At 41.8% G+C, this 27,145-nt stretch overlaps 1 protein-coding gene across 2 annotated transcripts in view; it reads left to right on the top strand.

The window, feature by feature from the left end:
• The first annotated feature begins 5,961 nt into the window (after positions 1-5,961).
• Positions 5,962-27,145, top strand: part of RALY (RALY heterogeneous nuclear ribonucleoprotein) — a 506,407-nt gene continuing 485,223 nt past the window's right edge. Inside the window, exon 1 of one of the 2 annotated variants that reach the window (XM_073555403.1) lies at positions 5,962-6,287. The gene's annotated coding sequence lies outside the window, so the exon portion shown is untranslated. The remainder of the gene's footprint in view (positions 6,288-27,145) is intronic. The other variant, XM_073555402.1, reaches the window with a different exon arrangement.

The following is a 27,145-nucleotide window of genomic DNA, read 5'->3' on the forward strand; positions in this document are numbered from 1 at the left end:
TGCTTTTGCCACTACCATCAGATCCGCCACCAACACCATCATTACCAGCTGCCATCCCCCGCCCAATTCCACGGCCTCTTCCACCAGCCTTCCTCATTTTTGGTAGAAATGTAGACAAAATCCAACAAACTATATAGTAATGTAAAACAAGGTACAAGGTGTCTATAGGACAGGGGAGATTTTGAATTTCTGCACACACTTGTGGACACTGGACACTTTTGGATTGTGTGAGGCCCACTGAATATCACAACGCTATGTCACAGGCTCGATGTCGCAGGTGTGAAAAATGTCACTAGAGGATAATGGAGATTTTGAATTTCTGCACACACTTGTGGACACTGGACACTTTTGGATTGTGTGAGGCCCACTGAATATCACAGCGCTATGTCACAGGCTTGATGTCGCAGGTGTGAAAAATGTGACTAGAGGATAACGGAGATTTTGATTTTCAGCACACACTTGTGGACACTGGACACTTTTGGATTGTGTGAGGCCCAGTGAATATCACAGTGCTATGTCACAGGCAGAAATTGGCTAGTGTATGACAAACTACAAGGTGTATATAGAATTGGGCAGAATAGGAATCTCCCTAGAGTGTAGGTCTGTAAGAACGGAATAAGTCCTCGACTTATCCTTACAGAGCGACACTGTGGCCGTGATAACAGCCGTTACACGGTACTGAGAGAGGAGCGTGCACGTACACGGCTGTCCGGTGTACGTAAAATTGTCAAGCTCCGTGTTTTTTAAGTATACGGACTGACACACGCTGTCTCTCTATAGTTTTGAATGTGATCAAACAGCAAATATATTTAACTGTTTGAAAGCTAGACAAAACTAGAAGGTGCAGGTCTGTAAGAACGGAACATGTCCTCGACTTATCTTTACAGAGTGACACACAGATAGCTTCACTGTGGCTGTGATAACAGCCGTTACACGGTACTGTGTGAGGAGTGTGCACCGCTGTATGGTGTGAAAAAATGCACGCTCAGTACCTCACCAGGACAAAAAAAAAATTGGGATTGCTTTTAAAAAAGCAGTTTGCAGAGCAGTGGGTAAACAGCAATGCAGCCGTCAGGAAGCCTTAGAAGGCAGCCTAACAACCAACACCGCTGATCCAGCAAAATATAGCCTCCACTTGCACTGCACACACAGTGACTGGTGTGTTGTACAGGCAAAATCGCTAGCAGCAGAAGCAGTTTTTGGTGTCTTCTTCCCTGCCTAACGCTCTCCCTTCAAAATCATCATCAGCAGCAGCTTTTCCTATTCTGAGATCAGCATGAGTAACATGGCGGTCGGCGTGCATGCCCTTTTATACCCCCTGTGACGCCCACCAAAGCAAGCCAATCACTTGCATGCCCTTCTGAAAGATGGTGGTGACCCCTGCCTATGTCATCACGTTGCCCACAGTGTCCGTGGATCCTGATTGGCTGAAAAAGAGCGCAAAACAAACTTTTGAAACGCGACTTTGGCGCTTAAGTCGCCGACTGTCACGTCCGCCATGTCTGCCATGTCTGTTTGTCTCAAGAACTCCTGGAGCGATGTGCATGCGCATGTTTTGTCTGCTGTCCTGCATGTTCGCTAGAGCTGTGTGCAGACTCACCTCATGTCTGAGCTGCAGGATCCCTGCGTTTCTGCTCTGCCTTCTGTGATCTTCTCGTCATGTCTGGAGTCCTTGATCATGTGATGTTTCTTAAGATCCTGCACTGTCTGGTTCTGCAATCATCTCGTCATGTCTAGAATCCTGGATCATGTGTTCTTCCTAGGATCCTGCACTGGTTGGTTCGGTGATCATCTCGTCATGTCTGAAACCCTGATCATGTGACGTTTCCTAAGATCCTGCACTGTCTGGTTCTGCTATCATCTCGTCATGTCTAGAATCCCGGAAGTTCTCCCCTGGTCCTGACCTGGAGGAGGAGGTGCTATGCCCTATATCAGGCCGCCTCTTCCTATGCTCAGGGCCTGATTATTGTGTTGCTTCCCTGCAAGGCTCTGGGTCTGTGGGGTTGCTCCCTCTATTCTGTGCCCTTGCACTTTGCTCTGTAGTGCGTCTCTGCACACGCTCCGTGCTCGTATTCTGCCTCTTGTCTTGTGCCATGTCTTGTGTTGTCTCTCGTGCCATGTTTGTCTTTGCCTTGCTTTGCACCTAGTCTTGAACCCTGGTGTGTCCCCTACACACGCACCTAGCCTTGGACCCTGGCGTGTCCCCTACACACGCACCTAGCCTTGGACCTTGGCGTGTTCCCTAAACACGCACCCTGCTTGGATATCTGTCGTGCCTCCTTGCCTGAACCCTGGTTTGCCTGCCGGATGCCCGGAACCTGCCGACCGTTGCCAGAGGTCCGGAACCAGATGACTACGGCCTAATGTCCGGAGCTGACGTCCGCAGCCTGATCCCTGGACCCTGTCGGTTTGCCAGCAGTCCGGAGTCCGATGCCATCATGCCATTACCTGTGCCTAGGCATGCCATTTGGCACGTACCATGTTATGGACCTTGGCGTGCCCACGCGCGCACCTTGCACGTTTTGCTTGTTTTCTCTGTATGTGATCTTGTGTTATTCTAATGAAGATACCTTGCACCTACGTCTAGTCTCGTCTTGCTTCCTGCTCGTCCTTGTCGTCAGACACTCGTCTAGTGTCCCCTGAGCCGGCTGTCTGGTCCCAGCAGTCGTGGTGGCTCACCCCCTTGGTCTTGCCCCTGACACTCCCTGTATAGGGGGTGGATTCTCACAAGGTCAGCTCGCCCTCGGTGGGTGGGTGCCACGACCCAGAGGGTCCACTCAAAAAATGGGCTCAGCAGGAGCTGAGTCCGTCACAGTTAATCAGGCCATGGACTCCGCTGGTACCTCGGCTACCCGTCTGATGACCCGTCTGTTATAGAATCTGATCTGCTCTGTCTCCTGGACTCTCCTGAATATGGCGGTACCCCGGCCACTCTTCTGATGTAAATCAGACCTGGCCCTTGACCTCTGGACTCATTTGGAAATGATGGCAGCCAGAGTAAGAAGACTTGCTTGTCTAACCGCAGTCCTCCCCACTGGATCTTTATGTCTCGTTAGCGGCTCCTGTGTCTTGACCGGTGCAGGTGTCCGTTTCAGATGTCGGATCAACATTGTTGGAGTGGTTTGTACTAAACTCTGGTTTCTGCCGAAGAAATTTTTTTTTTTTTTCTTCTTTCCAGCCCCGGTGAGAGGGGGCTTAAAGAGGGGGGTACTGTCACGTCCGCCATGTCTGCCATGTCTGTTTGTCTCAAGAACTCCTGGAGCGATGTGCATGCGCATGTTTTGTCTGCTGTCCTGCATGTTCACTAGAGCTGTGTGCAGACTCACCTCATGTCTGAGCTGCAGGATCCCTGCGTTTCTGCTCTGCCTTCTGTGATCTTCTCGTCATGTCTGGAGTCCTTGATCATGTGATGTTTCTTAAGATCCTGCACTGTCTGGTTCTGCAATCATCTCGTCATGTCTAGAATCCCGGATCATGTGTTCTTCCTAGGATCCTGCACTGGTTGGTTCGGTGATCATCTCGTCATGTCTGAAACCCTGATCATGTGACGTTTCCTAAGATCCTGCACTGTCTGGTTCTGCTATCATCTCGTCATGTCTAGAATCCCGGAAGTTCTCCCCTGGTCCTGACCTGGAGGAGGAGGTGCTATGCCCTATATCAGGCCGCCTCTTCCTATGCTCAGGGCCTGAATATTGTGTTGCTTCCCTGCAAGGCTCTGGGTCTGTGGGGTTGCTCCCTCTATTCTGTGCCCTTGCACTTTGCTCTGTAGTGCGTCTCTGCACACGCTCCGTGCTCGTATTCTGCCTCTTGTCTTGTGCCATGTCTTGTGTTGTCTCTCGTGCCATGTTTGTCTTTGCCTTGCTTTGCACCTAGTCTTGAACCCTGGTGTGTCCCCTACACACGCACCTAGCCTTGGACCCTGGCGTGTCCCCTACACACGCACCTAGCCTTGGACCTTGGCGTGTTCCCTAAACACGCACCCTGCTTGGATATCTGTCGTGCCTCCTTGCCTGAACCCTGGTTTGCCTGCCGGATGCCCGGAACCTGTCGACCGTTGCCAGAGGTCCGGAACCAGATGACTACGGCCTAATGTCCGGAGCTGACGTCCGCAGCCTGATCCCTGGACCCTGTCGGTTTGCCAGCAGTCCGGAGTCCGATGCCATCATGCCATTACCTGTGCCTAGGCATGCCATCTGGCACGTACCATGTTATGGACCTTGGCGTGCCCACGCGCGCACCTTGCACGTTTTGCTTGTTTTCTCTGTATGTGATCTTGTGTTATTCTAATGAAGATACCTTGCACCTACGTCTAGTCTCGTCTTGCTTCCTGCTCGTCCTTGTCGTCAGACACTCGTCTAGTGTCCCCTGAGCCGGCCGTCTGGTCCCAGCAGTCGTGGTGGCTCACCCCCTTGGTCTTGCCCCTGACACTCCCTGTATAGGGGGTGGATTCTCACAAGGTCAGCTCGCCCTCGGTGGGTGGGTGCCACGACCCAGAGGGTCCACTCAAAAAATGGGCTCAGCCGGAGCTGAGTCCGTCACACCGACATCGTGGCCGACCTCATCCTAGGGTCGGGTTTCGTTTCATGAAACCCGACTTTTGAAATTTTTCGACCTGTTTCGCTCAACTCTACTTATGACTCATACAGGAAAAATTGAAATCAGTCAGTTTTTAATCATATGATGTCATGGACCTAATGGAAAAGAGAAGAGTTAGGCTAGTTTCACACTAGCGTTACCGAGTGCAGCGCACAGCCACCGCTAAGCTCCTCCCCTGGCCGCGCCCCTCCTGTCAGCTTCTCCTCTGATCGCATGGCACTGCATGCGATCAGCGTACCCTATATTTAGCTTTGGGTATGCTGGCCGTGCGCTGGTATGATTTTGCAGGCGCTTGCACCCTTTTGGGACTGTGCCGAGCGCATAAAAATGCAACACAGTGCGTTTTTGTGCACTCGGGGCAGCGCCAAAAGGGTGCAAGCGCCGGCAAAATCATACCAGCGCACGGCCAGCATACCCAAAGCTAAATATAGGGTACGCTGATCGCATGCAGTGCCATGCGATCAGAGGTGGAGCTGACCGTAGGGGGCACGGTCGGGGGTGGAGCCTAGCGGCGGCCGTGCGCTGCACCCGGTAACGCTAGTCTGAAAGCAGCCTTAGCTTGGTAGAAACGGAAAATGAGCAATTGTAAGTGCACATATTAGGGGGATGAAAATTTTCATGGAAGGAGGAGTGCTTCTTTAATGAATTGGGGCCATAATGTCACATGGAATTGCAGAACAAAGTAGAAATGATACTATATTAAAGTTCACTTGATAAACTCATGTATACAAGGCCATGTAACTGTTTTGGAAAAAAAAAACAATTAGTTTAGTTTATTTATTACAATTGCTCTAAGTTTGACTTTTGGAGAGTATTTACCAACCTGCATACAACATAACACAGAAGCTAAAAGCAAACTAAACAAGAAACATCTAAAGTTGATCATACAGGTTTCTTACTTCTGTCTGAATTGTGCCCAATGCAATATTATTATGCCACCATTTACGCATGTCGCAGCCACTGCCACTTTCTCCGAGATCATGATGGAAGACGTTGTCTTACAAATGCCACCATTGATACACGAGTCCCCACTGTCCCGAGCGCTTAGCGATTCTTCTTCTGTGTGAATGTATGCATTGATTTGCATTCCTGCATTAGGCATACACGCGCCCACATGCCCACAGACACACAAATGAACCCAAGTCTAACAGGCATACAAATAGTGTGATTTTGTCTTGATTAATCATGCACAGACAGCTCGCACAAGCAGATCCACCTCTCTCCCCTCCTTTCTCATCGGAGGCTCAACATTATACAGCTCCAGCTATTTAATAAGGCATCAACTGGACTTGACCATGACTAGAGCAAGGAGCAGGGGTGCCAGAGATGAAAAGGAGAAACATTTTTTCTCTGGATACTCATCATTAACAAATATAGCAATGAGAATAATTCTACAAAACCTCTGCAGTGTATAGACATATAATCAAGCATTGACAGCTTTGATTACTAGTGGCTTGAAGTGCCCTGGATAGCCCAACACCCCCACTTCAGTGCAATGGTTTGATCCAGTGGGTAGTATGCAGCCTGTAGTCCCTTGATGCTGTTACTTTGTATCCAGACTGGTACAGCAGCTGATACATTGTATCTGAGCATCTGCCCTTTTCCACACTTACTCCTCACTCTCCTCCTACCTTCCTTCTATTAACTCTCTTCTTCTTGTGACCTTTTTACCTCTGACATTTTCTTGCTCGGTGAGTACTTTTTTCCCTTTTTTTTACATTCTTTTCTTTTTCTTTTTTTTTCTCTGAAACATTGCCCAAAAATCAACCAATTTTGCTGTGTACTGTATTCTGATGAATGTCACAACTTTTAGGCTCTGAATTTTTTGTTTGTTCCTGTTAGGAAAAAAAAAAGATTTTTCCTTCCATTTCCCACATAATTATGGGCTCATTTCTTATTTTCTTACATTTTTAGAATATATGAATTCTGTTAAAATCTTCTCTGTTTGATATTTTTTTCTTTCCTGCCGTTTCGTTTTCTTTTCTTTGCTTTGCTCTTCTTTTCTTTTTTTTTTCTTTGACATTTTTTGATCTTGCTTGAAAAAAAAATGGAATTATAATTGTTTTATTTTTTTTCTGAACAATTATAAGTGAATGTATTTGTGTGAATACATGTGACTTACCAATGTGATTTTTTTTTTTTTTTTTTTTTTTGTGATGCCAAGTGATTTTAACATAATTTATATGTATTATCACCAGAACATTGACAATGTTGAATGGACACCTCTGGTGATATATACAGGCCTTCATTACGTTGATCAGCACTCAATTTAGAGTCTTTGCCCAAACGCTAAGGGTTAAGTCTGACAAATTATAGAACGAATGTTAATAATAATTGTATTGCTAAACCATTGGTGAGAATTGCAATAAATGATACATTAAACCGATAGCGCTTTTGTATGGATTTTTGCATATATTTGAGATTTTAGAGGTTATTGTGAATTTTGTTTGTTTGCTAAGGTGCAGTTTAAGCTTTGACGTTGCTGTTTTTTGTGGATAGATGTTTACATCACTTTGATGGATTTAATCCAGAAATATGCCAAACTAATAGCATTACCTAGTGGGATAGAGGAAAGACCAAGGAGAATTCTCCCGGTATTTAATTCAGTCAATATATAGACTGTAGAAATGCCTCTCATTGAATTATCCCTACAATGCACTGCGTTGCTGGGACTAGGATAAAAGCATCTATACATTAATATCACTCTCACCTTAGCGTTGTAAAGCAATGCATGTCCAATGTACTTCAATTAAATGATGGCTGAGATCTAAATATTTCAGTTTGACCATTGCTACGAGCATGTAAAGTGTGGTACGTAATGTCGCATCAGTATCAGGGTCTCTAGTTGTCAGATCTTGCGAGGTCCATCCTAGTAAGCAGGTAATTGGATTTATGTTGCTCTTTTCTCTCTGAGCACCAATTAAGTACGTGGGCGTGATAAAGGAGAAAAGGAAAAAAACGGCAGAAATGAACAGGAGGCATTGGAAAGTTCACCTTGGCGTTGTGTACCTGTAATTCCTATGGTTGCATAAGGGTGCATGTTAAGCTTATTTCGTTCATCTACAGTCAACTAAACTTTCTACGGCAATATTCAAACCAGTACAATGAAAACATGGAAAATTATATGTCTACCATGAAATGTGGAAATATCACTTAGACCACATCCACACGTTCAGTATTTGGTCAGTATTTTACCTCAGTAGCTGTAAGCCAAAACCAGGAGTGGGTGATAAATACAGAAGTGGTGACGTGTTTCTATTAGGCCACGTGCACACGTTCAGTATTTGGTCAGTATTTTACCTCTGTAGCTGTACGCCAAAACCAGGAGTGGGTGATAAATACAGAAGAGGTGATATGTTTCTATTAGGCCATGTGCACACATTCAGTATTTGATGAGTTTTTTACCTCAGTATCTGTAAGGCAAAACCAGGAGTGGGTGATAAATACAGAAGTGGTGACGTGTTTCTATTAGGCCACGTGCACACGTTCAGTATTTGGTCAGTATTTTACCTCTGTAGCTGTACGCCAAAACCAGGAGTGGGTGATAAATACAGAAGAGGTGATATGTTTCTATTAGGCCATGTGCACACATTCAGTATTTGATGAGTTTTTTACCTCAGTATCTGTAAGGCAAAACCAGGAGTGGGTGATAAATACAGAAGTGGTGACGTGTTTCTATTAGGCCATGTGCACACATTCAGTATTTGGTCAGTATTTTACCTCAGTAGCTGTAAGCTAAAACCAGGAGTGGGTGATAAATACAGAAGTGGTGACGTGTTTCTATTAGGCCATGTGCACACGTTCAGTATTTGGTCAGTATTTTACCTCAGTATCTGTAAGCTAAAACCAGGAGTGGGTGATAAATACAGAAGTGGTGACGTGTTTCTATTCGACCACATCCACACTTTCAGTATTTGGTGAGTTTTTTTTACCTCAGTAGCTGTAAGCCAAAACCAGGAGTGGGTGATAAATACAGAAGTGGTGACGTGTATCTATTAGGCCATGTGCACACATTCAGTATTTGGTCAGTATTTTACCTCAGTATCGGTAAGGCAAAACCAGGAGTGGGTGATAAATTCAGAAGTGGTGACGTGTTTCTATTCGGCCATGTGCACACATTCAGTATTTGGTCAGTATTTTACCTCAGTATCTGTAAGCCAGAACCAGGAGTGGGTGATAAATCCAGAAGTGGTGACGTGTTTCTATTAGGCCATGTTAATGTAATAAATTTTTGGCACTCAACTTGTTGCAAAGTGAAGATTTTTATTGCAGTCTCAATAATTAGACGTTTCGGCTTTCACATATAAGCCTTCATCAGTAAGCCAGACTGCTCTCTTGAAAGAGTCTGTAATGTATTCAATAGTAAGGTACCACTATATTAGTGGTGTGGATGATCTATTCCGTGTTGAGAATGATTCTCATTCATCTTGAAAGAGAAGAAAATTGTGACGATAAGGATTTTATGACTGGAGTAATCTGTGAGATACCGAAAAGAATCCTATATGAAGGGTTTAAAGCCAGATTAGGAATCAACTGTAGGTTTCAATACACTAGAGAACCCACACCACGCTGTATGCTGAAGCGTTGGTGGGTGGCGGCGTGGTGTATCAGGAAAACGCAGTATCCACCGCTGCATACGTTCAGTATTTGGTCAGTATTTTACCTCAGTATCTGTAAGCTAAAACCAGGAGTGGGTGATAAATACAGAAGTGGTGACGTGTTTCTATTCGACCACATCCACACGTTCAGTATTTGGTCAGTATTTTACCTCAGTAGCTGTAAGCCAAAACCAGGAGTGGGTGATAAATACAGAAGTGGTGACGTGTATCTATTAGGCCATGTGCACACATTCAGTAATTGGTCAGTATTTTACCTCAGTATCGGTAAGGCAAAACCAGGAGTGGGTGATAAATTCAGAAGTGGTGACGTGTTTCTATTCGACCACATCTACACGTTCAGTATTTGGTCAGTATTTTACCTCAGTATCTGTAAGCCAAAACCAGGAGTGGGTGATAAATACAGAAGTGGTGACGTGTTTCTATTAGGCCATGTGCACACGTTCAGTATTTGGTCAGTATTTTACCTCAGTATCTGTAAGCCAAAACAGGAGTGGGTGATAAATACAGAAGTGGTGACGTGTTTCTATTATACTTTCTTCTGATTGTTCCACTCCTGGTTTTGGCTTACAAATACTGATATAAAATACTGAAAGTGTGAGCGTGGCCTAAAATTGAATAATAAACCAGGTTTAGGGGTAAATGTCTTGTACATTAGCACATGGGTGCTTCAGTTGTCACTATTAAGGGTGGCATCACTAGCCATTATGACCTGAACATCTGAAGCATACACCTTAACCCTAGAAGTCCCAGGGGTCATTTAACATTTCTACCTTTGTAACCCAGAGACAGGTCGAATGACCTGAAGGATTTTATCTAACATCCTATAATCACCATCTTTTGTTCTGTAATTAAGGCCACTACTGTCACACCACAGGAGGTTGTTTTCCATTGAGTTTAGCCTTTTAGTTTCTAGTTAGTGCGATTCAGTTTATTGTATTTGATAATATAAAGACTATACATATTGTATTTAGTTTAGTTTGATTTGAGCAAAAAAGCACTGAAACAATGAATCATTTTTTATATATTTTAAATAGACAATTAGAAATTTTAGAGCAAGGTACAGCTGTGAGTAATGACCAGAATCATTTGTGTCTAAGTCAAAATGACTGAAATGTCAGTGTGAAAAATATATAAAAGAACAACTGTTATTTGTCTCCATGCTTTTTATTTTTTATATAAAAATAATAAAAAAAATACAAGGAATAAAACAATTCCACACATATTTACAATAGGCTGCAGTGGGGGCTGCATGTGTGTGAGTGAGTGGCATGTCCTTCTTGTGTGACTAGCATTTCAGCACTCACCGAGCAGTCTGTCTGCACTGTCGGAACATACCTGGCACTGCCTGGGTATGTCCCTGGTACATTTGCCACACGTGTATTTGTGAGTGGTTGAGTGGTGAGCCTTCTCTGCATTTTGTTTCTTGTGAACAAAATAGGTGAAGCAGTCACCTATTTATCCCCCACAGCACAAAAGGCTGCATGCAAATTTGCTAAGGTGTTCGCAACCTTATGCATATTCCCCACACAACAATGCAGCTGGGGGTGGGCAGACACACTCAGGAGCAGCTTACATTCTTTTTCTCTTTTACAAGACCTTTGTTGAGGTGGGATAACACAATTAATTTGTTTTGTTTTTGTCTGTCATTTTTAACCCACTTCTTTGACATCTTTTTTAAAAGAAAAACAACTAAATTCTTTTAGAAAAACTTGAAAAATTGAAACAGATTGTATGTTTTGAAAACTATATGTACATTTGGCAAAATGACCTGGATAATGCAGCACAACATCACGGATCAGCAGAAAAAAGTCACATCTCTCCCAAAACACTTCATGTGTGCTTCAAAACAAAATGTGTGGTTTATACAAATTGTCAGTTCCCTCAAAATGCAAAGTCTCTTGACCTGTGTTTCACACAGTGTTCTGAGGATGAATTCAGCTCTACTCCCCCCTGCAGATTCCTCAGACAATGGCCACATTTACAAATGAAAGGATGCTAATTGGAGCCATCAGAGTCGTCAGTTCAGACTAAGGGTCATTTGACCCTCTTTCGGGACTTCAGGGGGGAGCTCGAAATTTCTGGGACTTCTAGTGTTAATCCCAAAACTTGCACCTGAATGCTCAAGATACAACTGGCTGTCGGTGTCATTTGGTCACTATTTTCTATGGTTTGGTGCAGAAGGTATACTTGTATTCCTTGGACACAATTAAGGGGAAGACTTATGAGTTACTGAACAGGATGTTGCCAAACTCAAAGCACTAATTAAATCCCATTAATGTAATAATACCTAATGGTTAAAATCAGACACCTGATCAAGGCTCTATGTTGAAGTCCTCCAAACATACATAGGCTAATTCCTTACTGATTTGACTACTCATATGAGCAACTTCATAAGTATTGACCCTGCCAACAAAATGGCTACCCCCAGTGGCAGTAGAAGATTGATGCATCTTAAGGACAGTCACTCTAGCATGTGATAAGCTGTCATGATCACCATCCCCTGAGTTTTCCCAGAAACTCATGATCATAATTATGTAGTTAGGAACTTTATGAGTTGGAAATATCAGCAGAGTTTTGAGTAATTAATCACATAATGTGGGCACCAGGGATTATTGTTATAGGAACTCTGTAATTCTGTTCCCATTATATTAATTCCTATTCCTACTGGGTTTCAGGGTCTGATATTACACCTGCTTCCTGTTGTAATAAAGCATAAAGTAGCTCATTACATGTATAGCTCATGCTATATGGAGCCTATATGTATAAAACATCATGAAATTTGTGATATACAGCAGAGTCCAGACTCTACCTGTTATAATGGACAGGAAAGCCAGAAAAAAGTATTTCATTGAGAAAATGGCAAAAACTTAAACATATTTATTCCTTATGCCCAATATTAACCCCTTAATGACCGCCGATACGCCTTTTAACGGCGGTAGTTAAAATTACTTAAACCACAGCGCCATGAATTCACGGCGCTGTGGAAAAAGTGTATAGCACCCCTCAGAGTCGGATTTTCTCCGGGAACATGATTCAAGTCGGTTTTTACTTACCCCACTTTTGCGATCGCCGTTATTAACCGTATAACGGTGAAAGCAAAAAAAAGATGCAATTTTGCATTTAATTTCTCTCTCCTCTGATGTGATCGCATCCTCCGGTGGGCGCCACCATCTTTGTCTGGGAAGAAAATGACGGGCGCATGCGCAGTGTGCCCGCCAAGTCTTCCTACTGGCAGATTCCATTCATTCATTCAATGTATATTTTGATCACTGTGATAAACCCTATCACAGTGATCAAAATGAAAAAAATAGTAAATGTCCCCCCTTTATCACCCCCTTAGTTAGGGAAATATAATGAAATAAAGAAAATATATTTATTTTCATTTTTCCATTAGGATTAGAGTTAGGGTTAGGGTTAGAATAAGGGTTAGGGTTGGAATTAGGGTTATGGTTAGAATTAGGGTTAGGTTTAGAATTAGGGTTAGGGTTGGAATTAGGGTTAGGATTAGGGTTAGGGTTGGGATTAGGGTTAGGATTGGGACTATGGTTAGAGGTGTGTTGGGGTTAGGGTTGGAGCTAGAATTGAGGGGTTTCCACTATTTAGGCACATCAAGGGGTCTCCAAACGCAACATGGCCCCACCACTGATTCCAGACAATTTTGCATTCAAAAAGTCAAATGGTGCTCCATCCCTTCCAAGCCCAAACGTGTGCCCAAACAGTGGTTTACCCCTACAAATAGGGAATCAGCGTACTCAGGACAAATTGCACAACAACTTTGGGGTCTAACTTCTCCTGTTACCCTTGAGAAAATAATTGGGGACTAAAAAATCACTTTTGTGGAAAAAAAGATTTTTTATTTTCACAGCTCTGCGTTACAAACTTCTGTGAAGCACTTGGGGGTTAAAGGTGCTCACCATACATCTAGATAAGCTCCTTGAGGGGTCTAGTTTCTAAAATGGGTTGACTTGTGGGGGGTTTCTACTGTTTAGGCACATCAGGGGCTCTGCAAATGCAACATGACTGCAGAACATTTCATTAAAGTCTGCATTCCAAAATGGCACTCATTCCCTTCCGAGCTTTCCCATGCACCCAAACAGTGGTTCCCCTGTTATATGTCATATGGGGTATCGGCATACTCAGGACAAATTGCACAACAACTTTTGTTGTCCAATTTCTCCTGTTACTCTTGAGAAAATAAAAGATAGCGGGCTAAAAAATCATTTTTGAGGAAAAAAATGATTTTTATTTTCACGGCTCTGAGTTTAAAAACTTCTGTGAAGCACTTAAGGGTTCAAAGTGCTCAACACACATCTAGATAACTTCCTTAAGGGGTCTAGTTTCCAAAATGGTGTCATGTGTGAGTGGTTTTCACTGTTTAGGCACATCAGGGGCTCTCCAAACACGACATGGCGTCCAATCTCAATTCCAGACAATTCTGCATTGAAAAAGTCAAGCAGTGCTCCTTCCCTTCGGAGCTCTGCCGTGCTCCCAAACAGTAGTTTACCCCCACATATGGGGTATGTGCATACTCAGTACAAATTGCACAACAACTTTGGAGGTCTAATTTCTCCTGTTACCCTTGCAAAAAATAAAAATTTGGGGGCAAAAATGTCATTTTTGTGGAAAAAAAATGATTTTTTATTTTCACAGCTCAACATTATAAACTTCTGTGAAGCACTTGGAGGTTCAAAGTGCTCACTACACATCTAGATAAGTTCATTAAGGGGTCTAGTTTCCAAAATGGGGTCACTTGTTGGGGGTTTCCACTGTTTAGGCACATCAGGGGCTCTCCAAACACAGCATGGCATCAAAACTCACTTTCAGCCAATTCTGCATTGAAAAAGTCAAATGGCGCTCCATCCGTTCCATGCCCCGCAGGGGCTGGAGTAAGTTTTGTGGCGAGGCTCACACAGAGGTGTACTATACACCACTCTCCAGGCACTCTCGATTCATGAAGAAGCATATCTTTTCATGACTCAGGAGCTTCGGACTTCAGCATGCCCTTTCATCAAGACGGGTGTGAACAATGCCGGTCTTGATTACTCAGGCCTTAAGTGTGTAGAATGATAGATATGTATTGAAGGGCATTCTATATAACTACTGGATGAGCAAATCAATTGGACTTAATAGGTTTTTTTTCCAATTTTTATAGCTATGCAATCATTTATTTACTGTATTTCCTCTTGACCAATTTGTCATCCTTTCATGCATATATAATAACACATTTTATTAATGAGAATGTAGTAAAAATATACAGAGGTATGAAGTTCAAGTAATTGGACCACCATTTGAAGTTCTGTTACATGTTATGTTTGAACAACTCTTCCTAGGAAAACACATTGCTAGAAACTGGTGAAAATGAAAAGTGGAGGAGTTATCCAGGACACGTTCAAAGCAGTCGCCCTCAGCTTCAATTGCTTATGGGAGCTTAAAAGCTAAAGTCTCATGCGAAAATATTATTATTATAAATGGCACATGTTAGGTAGCGACCATGATTCATATTTTGCATTCGGCATATTCCGTAGGTTGTTGCTTTCATTTTCCAAAGATTAATTGAAAAAATGAAAGGTTGAATCTAGTCTACTGCTATAAGCAGTTAGTTCATACTTAAAAGGGTTGTCCACTACTGAGACACAAACCCTTCTTGATCTAAATGTTTAGCCCCCATAAAATAAAAATGCTTTTACTCACCTCTCATGCTGGCGTCGTTCCAGCGGTGTCAGTACTCACAGTTCCGGGGCTCTCATGTGGTGGTTGTAACATGTGATCTTAGCGCCCAATCTGCATCGGCTTCACTGTTGCCGCCTTCGGGCAAATCAAACATGAAGAGGAAGAGAGGCTGCAATTGATCCCTGACTTCATCTTCATGTTCAATAAAATAGGAGGTGGGGACAGTGACGCCGATGCTGATTGGATGCAGGGGTCACGTATCACAACAACAGTGCAGGAGCCCTGGTGAGAGCTAGCGCTGACAACACAGGAACGGCTCCAGCATGGGAGAGGAGTATAAGCTTTAAATTTGATCGGGTCCAAGCATGAGGTATGAAAAGTATTCTTTAAGTCCTTCAACTAGAACTAATACCAGCCCCTAAGCCTTTCTATTGTAGGTCTTGAAGATGAGGTATAGAGTTATAAATTCTGTTTAATTCCATTGAAAAATATTTAGTGGTAGGTTTCCTATAATTAGTAGTTAATGAATGCCTTGAAAAGAAAATCAAATACCCAAAGGGGACATGGTATTGCAATGAGCTGGAGCCATAAGCTTAATGGCTCTCTACTGCCTACAATAGATGTCTGTCTCTGACATGTAAATAATGGACAGAATTGCTTCTCAGAGATATTTTATGTTAGTTTCTTTTGAAGTGGAAGCACATATGCACATTAAAAGGGTACGCCATGGTATATTAGCATTGGATTTCTGCTAAATTAAACTCAATCTCAAAATGTCTTATTTACCAGACTTGGTTATAGTACAGCATAATGAAGTGGAGATAGATCGTCCTTTGCTGGAAATAAAGCAGGGTGTCCCTCATATGCTTTCAATGAGGTATAATATAAATAGTTGTCATCATTTTAATTTTTATTTCATTGAAAATAAGCAACTTTGTAAAATATCTTATCAGAAAAATCTGCTTAGTTCTCTTCTTGAATTGACATTTAACTTTTAATTCATGGGTAATATCTGCAAAATCTGTTTTCAATGAAGATAGATTTTCCCATTACTAAGATAGGAGATGACTCTTGGTGCTTTTAAAATTCTATTGAGGAAGAGACATTCTGCTGCAAGTTGTCCTGAAATTACAGTTACAGTTCTCCATGGAACTTCTATCAGTACTAACTGTCACCTGCCATCTCATTAATGGGAAAAGCTGAATTCACTAAAGACAGATTTTACCAATGAAATGAGAATATTGAGAAGTAATGATCAATTCTAGAAGAGACAGAAAAAATATTTTCTTAATTAGATATATTACAAAGTTTCTTATTTTCACATATTCTATTAATTTCTGAAAAAAAATAAAATCCAGATACTCTTTAACTCTACTACTTCTATGTATGCTCACAATTTATGCTATTTGGAAAATGCGTTTGACTAAACCAGAAAACTGATTTTTCATTATCTAGTTCAATAATCACTAGGTGCCAGGGCAAAATCTGGACCAGAGTCCCCCATTTATCAAGGGTCCTCATAAATTGTAGAGTGGCCGTTCCCTCCATCAGTAGCCTGGTTGCTTGCTGCGATTTATGAGCCGAGTTGCTTATAAAGATACTATCCTAACTATAAGGACCTATTTACTTGCTGACTTGGGTCCTAAATATTAACATACTCTAGTGTACTGGGCTTTCTGTTGTGCTCTTTCTGGTTTGTTTGGATTTTGTCACAACTGTTGGATTCTTTGAAATGTAATCATTTTGGTAATCTGTGGTCTATAAAGTACATCAATATATTTCAAAGTAATCGCCTCTGTAAGATGTAATCTCTTACTGCACTTATTTCTGCCTGTTAATTGTAGGCCAACATAGGCTGAATTGTAGACAAAATGCTATTCACCTCACTTCTGGTTCCCGAAGTGGTTACATTTTTTAGCTGAGGCATACAGTCTCATAAGCAGTGTGGCCATTTTACTAATACACTAACTGACCTGTTCAAGAACTATAAGGTAAACCAGAGACGTAATTTGAAGCCTCTGGGCCCGAATGCAAAATTTGAGCCCAGGTCCCTCTATGACAACAAGACCCGAGTACAAATTGCAACATCAGCTTTTTTTTTTTCATTATGTCTCTAAGGTATTGAAAACTGGACCAATAAAAAAAAAGCCTACATATACATAAGGAAAAATAAAAATTTCAATTCACAATCCAATAACATCAGTAGCATAAATTAAAGGTCCCAATAAACATAAGATACATTTTAGGAAACATCTGTTTTTCCTAAATCCAGCATACATGGGAATATTGGGATTGTCAGTGAGATCATGTGTTTCGCTAAAAGACTCGTGCATCTTTTTCTCCCCCAATATCTGTAGACGGAGAGTTAGGCCATGGTCACACATTGAGTCTTTGGTGAGTTTTTACCTCAGTATTTGTAAGCCAAAATCAGGAGTGGAACACTCAGAAGAAAAGTATAATAGTGTTTCTATTATACTTTTCCTGTGATGCACCACTTCTGCAACTTTCATCCACTCCTGGTTTCGGCTTATAAATACGGAGGTAAAAACTCACCAAATACTAATTGAGTGCACATGGCCTTAGGAAGCCCCATACACATTACACTGTCAGCCAATAACGCCAAAATCAGTGACTTTGGCCAACTTTAGTCTACTGGGTATGTTGATTATTAAAGCTGTCACATATTGTTCCTCCTACCTCCCTTTTTTTATTAGTATCACACCTGATTTACTAGCATTCATAAACTTTCCATTTTGGAAAAGGTGAATGTGACCTGCCATCCTATATACTATTCATTTAATAAAGATATCCAACCTATTTCTACATAGACCAGAGGGGGGGAGCTATATCCATGTGCTGTGTTGAGTAATACCGCACAAGTTGCACTATTACTCAACAACAAAAGTAAAGAGAAAAGGGAAAAATGGAAAATGGATGGAGCTCACCACACTGTGAGGTAATCAATGTCAAGGATGGAGATACACGTGGAGGGTGCCACCTCTTAGTCTTATGACTAAGGGTGCCTGTGTTGCATCAGGTTTTATACGATTTTCTTAGATCTTTGTTTTTAGTGGATTGTGAATATACTGGAGTTTAGCATTGGATGGTTGTGAAGGATTCCTTCCTTCCTTCTCCTATTACTCAACAATATGGCAAAAAATAATATTGGCCTCATTTATGAGAACTATGCTCATTGCATCCAAACACAGCTGAGCTTTGACCTTGCTCTGTAAATGGGATAAAATATGTAGTATAGATGAGCCATTGCATTTGAGTAGAATAGAATTTTACTAACTTTTAAAAAAAATCTGCATTTGAAAAAATGGGGCTTTTTTGTAATTTGATTCTGCGCGGATTCAGTGAAAAAAAATCCTGAGGCTCACACCTCCACATCACCAGTCTTGTCCTCATCAGATTGCCTCGACTCACGCTGAAATCCCTATGCTTCTTACACTGGGCCAACACTTTAGACTTTGATGAGGGCCTGTGAAGGCTCTCCGCAAAAGTTCACGCATTACTTTGCAGCATTAGCCATGACCTTGCATACGCTTGTGCAGAACCTTTCCAGGCACCATCAGAGCCAGAAGTACCAGCCTAGCGTGAGAAGTCCATGGATTTCAGCGCAAGTGTTGGCAATCAGAAGATGCGATGACGACCAGACAGGTGACAGTGGGGCTGGAGAAGTGAGCTGATCATGAAAAGGGTCTTATTTTTACATCATACGTTTATTATGCTCTGGATTCTGGAAAGACCCCAGAACACAATAAGGGACATTAAATTCACAGAGGAGAGCTTCTTTGCAAATCAAATTTCTCAGGAAAAACATGCAAACTGGTAAATTTGAATCTTGCCAGATATGCTTATTTCTAGTCTGTAGTGAATCTACAGCAAAATCATGACTAAATAAAATATGCAGATTTTGCTGCAAATTTTTGTGTAAATCCATGGTAAAATCTGCACCTGAATTTGTTTGATTGCAAATGAAAGGTTTTGTCCAGAGTGTGATATTGACAAACTATTGTTAGAATAGGTCATCAATGTCAAACATTGTTCGGAGCTGGTAAAGTGCAGCTGTGTAGTGGCTGCTGCTGAGTACTGCAGCTCAGCTCCTATGTGAGAAAAAATAATTCAACTGCAGTACTTAGGGACGGCACTACACAATGTGCTGTTCTGGCTCCATATACTTTTTGAACCTGGCTGGAGTTGGTTTGGTAACATCTGATCAGTGTGGGTGGTGGGTGATGGACCCCCACCAAACTGATATTGATGAATAGCTGATCAATAGCTAAGTATTGGACATGTTTAGGCCCCATGTGGGTTTATGCTTTGATTGGCTTTATCCTAATCAATCTTTTCTGGCAAGTGCAGGGTATTGACATCTCAATATTTTAGACCATGTGATAAATAGGATTGTGTATTGCTTTATTATTGAGTCTAATGTCTCTTTAATGATGGCATCAGAAAAGAAGAATTATATAAGCTAATCTGTATGAGTGATTTGGATGTCATTATGAGTAAAAATGGATCTGCAAACACTATTTAAAAAAAATCAGTAAAAAATTCTGAAATTAGGGTGGACACTTATTATAAACATTATCTTAACGCTATCCCAGATATCAGATCAGGCTGTCTCACTGAATTAACTTTACTTTCCTCATCAGGACCAGACATGTATGGTTGGCTGGATATCCCCACTGCTCAGTAGAGGAGTGTGGAGTTATTGTCTTTATGGATCACTAAAACCTCCAAGTTTTTTGGACTCTTATGAAGTAGAAGAACAATCTATACTTTAGCAATTTTGCATCCACATTCTTTTCAGAGAATGGCTACATTTTTGAGCATCTTTCTAGACCATGGTCACCTATAGGAATTTTTTTGCTTATTCCTTCTGTCTGCAGGTAACAAATCTCAAACAAATCAAAAAGGCCTGGCGGTCTACGGTAATTTTTTATAGTTTCCACATAAAAGGTTGTTACTCATCATATTCCCTGCATTCCTTCTCGATGTCCCTAGCTCTACTTTGTTCTGTCAGTCCCATCTTGCTGAAACTCAATGTGTCAGAGGCAGCTGGCTTATTATATATGACAGTGATTAGATACTTAGAGCTTGGAAGAAGTATTGTCAACGACAGGGTCACTTGGGTTAGACGTCTCCCTGACCTTGAGTTTGTTTGCTGATCCTGAACATAACAGATATTCTTAACCCTTGGACCTGAATAAATGCCGAATAAGCTGTGAAACCAAGAAGAAAGGAACTAAGTGTTTCCAATGCAATTCTTTTAAATTCTTCATTTATACCTTCTAAATCTTTCCCAATTCCACTTAATGCAAGTGGCAATTCTTCAATCATACTACAAATATATAATACTATTACTTTCAGGGACATAACAAATATTCTTGGGGCTCTATAATCAAGCTTCTCAAAAAATAAAAATCCTATGTTCATTTTAGTCCTTCTTTCCTTGTATTTTCCGACTCTTACCTTCTACATTCAGAGTCACTATCACCAATAGTGCCTTATCTCTAAATTAAGCTAGGCTCCCATTATTGCATAGACTTTTAGCAAGTTGGCTGCAGACCTGGAATCACTGCTCAATACATTATAGTGTCATGATGCCAGTAATATGGCATGTGACTATTCTGACTACCAATTGGCTGAAGCAGTCATATGCCAACCGCTTGAAAACATAACTGGAAAGACCGCCAGAGCATAAACACTAAATCTCCTACAGAAAAAGGTAATGTTGTATGCGAGTAGATTTCTTACTTCAGAAAATGAGTTAGTAATTATATCTGCTTCTCCAAACATGTACAATTTTTCCAGAATGTTTGATACTCTGGCTCCTGCCAGGTCAGATTGATGTCACCTGAAGTAAGAAGTTTATTTTGTACTCTCTTAAATTCTTAGGGACCACAGACTAATTTGTAGTTGGTTGGCAGTCAAGTTGTATTTTTAATGTTAGGAATAAAATGTGACATTTAAAACTACTTGAATAGCTTAGTCTCTCTGTCTCGATAGTAGTAGCCTAAATATGTGATGCAAAAGGTCTAGAACATAGATTAGACTGATACTAAGGACAACAGGTCTTAACAAGTGGAGCTTGCTCCAAATATCACAACATGTCCATCATGTTTCAAGTGATGATCTGAAACAGGTTGGCAAGTATTATTATTTTATTTTTTCCAGCTTTAGTGACAGTTACTGCTCAATCCAAATCACTTTGAATGGGGCTTATCTGCAATACCAGACACAACCACATAGACAAAAGTGGTGCTGTTTAGAATTAAAACTGCAACTTTAAAAAATAAAATTGATGACTTTTTCTCCATTTTATCATCACGACCAAAAGCTATCCATATTTAAAATCAAATCCTTTAAACATTTAAAACATTTTTGACTCACGGAATCTGTGGTATTGAGGCACTAGCTAGAAATGGGAGGATCTTTTCAAATTCATGGTGATACCCTTTTAGCAGCAATGAAAAGTAAAAAGAAGGTGCTCATCTGAGCAGGTTGGGTGCAGGCACAACTCCTATGAGCGCCTGAACATATCAGCTGCTGCTGCCTCTTGGCAGGTTGATGATCTCTTCCAGGATAATAGACCAATTTGAACAATAACACGATATCAGGCTGTGCTGTTGTAATAAAAAATCTTTAGGACCAAGATGAGTTGAACAGTTTTTATTTCCACAGTGTGTTTCAACGTGTTTTCAAGTGAAAAAAACAATTGCATCTCTACTATGCAACTAATCTACTTCTCTACTATGTTGCGTTGCCAGAAAGGTGGATTTATACAGAGCAGATTTCAGGACGATATGTGGTTAATTGTTGATTACTGGAAGTCTCTCCACCAATATTCATAATAAAGAGTTATGGAGACCCCTGTATAAATTGAACAAAGGTTCACCCTAATTCATTCATTGGCTATGGGACTGCTGAAGATATAAAAGTGTAAGGAAGGGAAGGTCTCACCCACGTTCCCCCTTGAAGACATGTGTATTGCTGTAGTGCATTATGATGTGTAGTATGTCTAGTCATTTATATTGTTTGTTATGAAGTTATATTCTGCCCAACCACAGGTAGTTCGCAGGAAGAGATGGAATTAATTGTCAGGACTAGCCCAGAGTGGGAGGGGCTAAAAGAAGGGAGAGCAGGGAGTTTCCTGCCATGATGTTAGATAGGTACAGCCTGCAAGCAAAAGGACACCTCAGGTCTGATTAGTTGGCAGAACCGGATGTAGTGGGTGTCCCTGTGGTGAGAGGAGGACGAGCCAGAACAGAATGAAGAAAGTGTTAGAGAAGAAGTGATTTGTAAAATCAGAACAGAGAGAGAAAGGGAAGAAATGTCGGCACCTGAGACAGAAAGCCTAGCGGCATGGTACAGAGATCTAAGTCGAAAGGTAACTGAACAGAGCAGAGAAAGGAAAGTGAGATGAAGAGAGTGCCCCGTGCAGTAGTTTCACAACATAGAAAGAAGCTTAGTAGCAGCCATAGTAGCATTAGAAACTCCCAAAGGAGGAGAAAGAAGTGGAACTGCTGGTGGAAGTAAAGGACTCATGCTTACTGGACTGTAGTGTTGTTATTGGGGACTAGGGAAGCTCACGTACTACGTGCTGGGCTGTGGTGAAGGCAGAGGAACTAACTGAAGCAGAACAGAGCAAAGCTAGGAAGAAAAGAGAATGTATGAAGATGTTCTATGTTACAAGAGAAGCACGCATGAAGCTGTACACCTGCTATCTGCTTTATATTATTTACCCTAAGTTATTCTTTAGTAAAAGCCCGTTTATTTTGGAGTGGTGGTCACCGTCACTGAACTATGGAACAGTTTGTCCTGGACAACCAAACCCAATGGAACCATGTTTTCTACAAGGGCGTAGCTCCACCATAGCTAAGGTCCCCACACACCCAGGCAGGACCCCCATTTTCATGTAGCATGCCAGGGCATGAATTATGAGTACCTTGTACACGGCTATCGCCCCGCGCTACATTACGCAAATACGGAGAAACTTGCTGTATTTATACCTCCTCTTATGTTTTCAGCATCAACTATTGAACTAGTTAAACCTGGGTTATCACATAGAAAGGCAAAAAAAAATCTCTTTTAAGTCTTTATTCACAAAATTTTTGATTTATGAATTTGGCTGGTTTATACAGAGTATATTGGAGATTGAATGGAGTAAAAAATGATAAACTCTTTGGTCCTCTTTCGTGGCAATGCATAAAACTAAATGACGAGAAATAAAAAGCAAGAGACAAGCACTTGTGAGTTCTGGAATATGAGCTAATGTAAATTATGCAGTTATTAATTAATCCTTATACATACACAGATGTAAAGCTACTCTCTACTGAAACTACAGAAAGATATCAATACAATATAAGATTACAGTAGCATGACAGCAATTAAAAATGGAATATGCTGTTCTGGAGCTATTATCTTAATACAGATTTCAAATCAATCCTCTAACAGACATCTTAATAGATACTTTACTTTGAATTAATTAAATAAGCTTTATAATGGGTAATGCTTCTCAATAAGAGCCAATTTTCACTTTACCCCATGAACTGCCCTTTTATCTAATAATGATCAATCATGTGACGCACCTTCATTTGCATTTCAAAGGTTATTATCAAATGAAGAATGGGTAATAAACAACGTAATTATTACAGACACATAATACATAACACATTCTAGAGAAAAAAATTATAACTATAATAATAAGTCTACTAATATTTAAAAAGATAGAGGGTCAATGAAGTCATCAAAGTATGAATATCGATAAGAGAGTGGTGGGCACTAGAGATGAGCAAACGTACTTGGATAACGCGTTATCCAGGCATACTCGGGTGCTATCTGAGTGTCTTCAGCATGCTCAAATAATATGTTCGAGTCCCAGCGCCTGCATGTCTAGTGGCTGTTAGGGTCGGCGGAACGCACCAGATATAATTAATAGGAGGTGCATTCGCCGCCCGGGGTCCACCGTGCGGTAGATGGTAAGACCGCTGCTGGAGAATGGCAGATGCACCAAAAGGTAAAGTACTGCGCTCGGGTTAACGTCAGAAAAATGCTAAGAGCGGCTCTGTTAAGACACAGAGTCACCTTACAATAAAGAATGTAAGGACGCTGGCCCTGTTAGCCTCACAGGATGACCAGCGAGTGGCATTGCAGCCGCAACCGCCAATGGACGCTGCTGCCGCAGCGCGGCAGTAACTATAGCCGCTGCATGACGGCGCTGGAAGGCCGGACACCGTCGGATGCTAGCGTGCAGTGCAGGAGGCACAGTGGCGTGTAGCTTGCCACAATCTGACGCTGACTAACCAACACTCTGTCACCATTCATATTATCAGAGGGAAGGGGTTTCTTAATAAGTCACCAGTCCATGCATCCATCACCATACACACACAGCATAATATGCTACACTAGCGCATGGCCGAGCAGCCATGCAGGCTTTTTATAGCCATGCGCTTCTGAGACCTTCCAGTACCCTGGAAGGAACCAATCCGATCCGATGCAGGACCTGAGCACGTGACCTCTGCTCTCCAGTTAGAGGTCAAGTTGCGGGCATGCCCAGTAGCACGGCCTCTGGAGCGGTTCCCTGCTGAGCAGGTTGCGCTACCATTGCTGCACCAGAGGTGGCAGCAACATCCAGGATCACAGAACAAGTCTGAGCAGCACACCTGGCTCGCCGTGATTGCTGAGCAGGGCCCTGAGCGGTCAGAGCGGAATGGGAGACCACTGAATGTACGGTTCTGGAATCCTGCTGTGCAGAGCTAGAAATCCAACGCCTAACAGTGGCTGTTAGACAATTGCCACACATGCAGAGACTACCTGTTTGTTAGGCAATCTCAGCATGTGTTGCAGCTGTCTAAAAGCTGCAAGACATGCAGGCGCGAGGACTTTAGCATATTATTCAAGTGAGCCAAAGACACTCAGACAGCCCCTGAGCTTGCTCAGACAACACCATATCTGAGCACATTCACTCCCACTAGGGGGAGAATTTTTTGTTTTAGACCTCAAGCAGCTATAGTAAGACTTACCAGCTTTACTGTTAGCTGGAAAATTGGGGCAGTAACTGCTGACATCACCATTTCCCTCCCCTTTTGGGTGTTCTAGTATCCCTGGGGCAGAATGAAGAGTAGCATCACAGGGCAGTGCCATTTTGTGAGTGGCTGCCCTGTGATCTGCTATCACCAGCAGTTAAGGCCCCATCACACATAGAGATCTCGCTAGCGAGATCGCTGCTGAGTCACAACTTTTGTGACACAACAGCGATCTCACCAGCGAGATCGCTGTGTGTGACAGCGATCAGCGACCGGCCCCCCTTCCAATTGTCATACACGTAATGTTATTTACATCATGGTTTGCAGTTGCCCAAAAATCTAAGTTGGCCAAACAGGCCAAGAGCTCCGCTGACGTATACAACATAATTTTTCAAATATTATGTGTGCACGCAGGGACCATAGTTTGGGCAAACCCATCACTTCACTGGCCAACCATTATTTACTTTGCCATAATGGTTCTCCGGGGAAAACTCGCATCATGGTCATTGATAAGGTGGAGTCTTCCATAAGGGGTGGTCGTTGTACTGATGCTCTTCTCAGAAAGGAGTCAAGATGGATTTTCGATTTACATAGTTCGGCACCAGAAGGCCTCAACGAAGAATTGCTGTTTGCTGGTTTCTATAAGAAATACATTTTCTACGCCATCTTTGGCCACATAGTGTTTATTCTATCTTCACCTTTACATGCTGGGCTTTTTTGACTTAACACTATCATTAATTTTTTGAATGGATTGCTTCTATGTGTCTCACCCTTTTTTTGCCCCACCAGGCAATTCTATTCATTGTCAAGCCTCTCACCTGACTTCAGCCCTTGAGGGGTCCATGGTGGCGGACTTATTTCAGGACCTCCTGTCTCGGTATGGGAGCATCTGGCCCAGTGTTGCACTCATGGATCTATTTCATTGCATTGACAGTGTTGGCTCTATGGGTTTATCACATGGTGTGGATGGTTGGCATTTCCAGTCAGGTCCAATCTTTTGTGGCTTAAGGCCAGTCTATTCCATTCTCTCTACCCAGAGATGTATACTCATTAGGGTGGGGCATTTGTCATCAAGTAATGAAGGGAAAAGAAAGAAAGACAGTAGGAACAAGAAGAAGAAGGAAAAAGAAAAATGTTAACAATGTGATAATTCAAGCAAAAGGGATAAGCGAGAATAAGGACAAGATATAATATCATTTTGGGCAGTATAAAGCCATGTCAACTTCTTTTACTTTGTCTTTGTAATATTCGCCTTGCAACCAATGACCATGTGGGGGTCTTTCTGGCCTTGTGGTAATACATTGGATTAAAATTGCTCCCACATCATTTGTTGTCATTTGATGAATATTTTCATTGTCAGTGGATGTGTATAGGGCCCCCTTTTTGGGTGCCTTATTCTTTTAACGTCCACTTATTTTTTATCATCTGTATGATAAATAGCCTTCTACCATGACACAGGGCTTTAATTGTTTTTTATTGCATTTTTTTTGTTGCATTTTTTATTATTTTCATTATATTTGTGTATGCATTTTGTTTTTGCAATTGGCTATGAGGCGTTATGTTTCAAGCTACATCTGTCTCGAAAGCGTTACGTATTTATAAACATATACTATAATAATAAAAGTACTTTATAAGCAATATCAATCTATTTATAAGAAATGCGTGTGTTTTCACTAAGCGTGGGTACTATTTTCATTAATTTTTTTTTCATTTTTGTATATATGTGTTCCTCTGCTTCCTTTCTCCATATGGCGTCGTCCACCAGCATTGGATTCGCTTCTATGGCGCATACGCATGATTTAACTCCCCGTTATTGTCATCATCTTTTATTGCAGGGAGCGTGTGTGCTATATTTCTACATCAGTACCGCGTTATTTGTTAGGATGTGATTTTCATAGTTTCAGAACCATGCTTTGATGCTTTACTATTGCCATATGTCATTGGATGTTATTAGAGGGCGCTTGGCAACTCTGTATGTGCGGTCACACTTGTGTGTTTTTCATTCATTAATGCGACTGTGCCGTATTTGACTCTTAGGTCTTGGTCTTGATTCATCCTTGGCGCCTGCGCATTTATCCCTTTCTCTTGGTTATTGAATCAGCTACAATCTTACCTTTCTACACATGCACAGTTTTATTTGTTTGACACTCATACAAACTGCGCCTGCGCCGTTTCCTAATTCCTAAGTTTCGGTTTCGTTTTTCATCTCAGCGCCTGCGCCTT

Source organism: Dendrobates tinctorius, unplaced genomic scaffold (genome assembly GCF_039654945.1).
Source record: "Dendrobates tinctorius isolate UK_male_01 unplaced genomic scaffold, ASM3965494v1 ptg000223l, whole genome shotgun sequence".
NCBI lineage: Eukaryota > Metazoa > Chordata > Amphibia > Anura > Dendrobatidae > Dendrobates > Dendrobates tinctorius.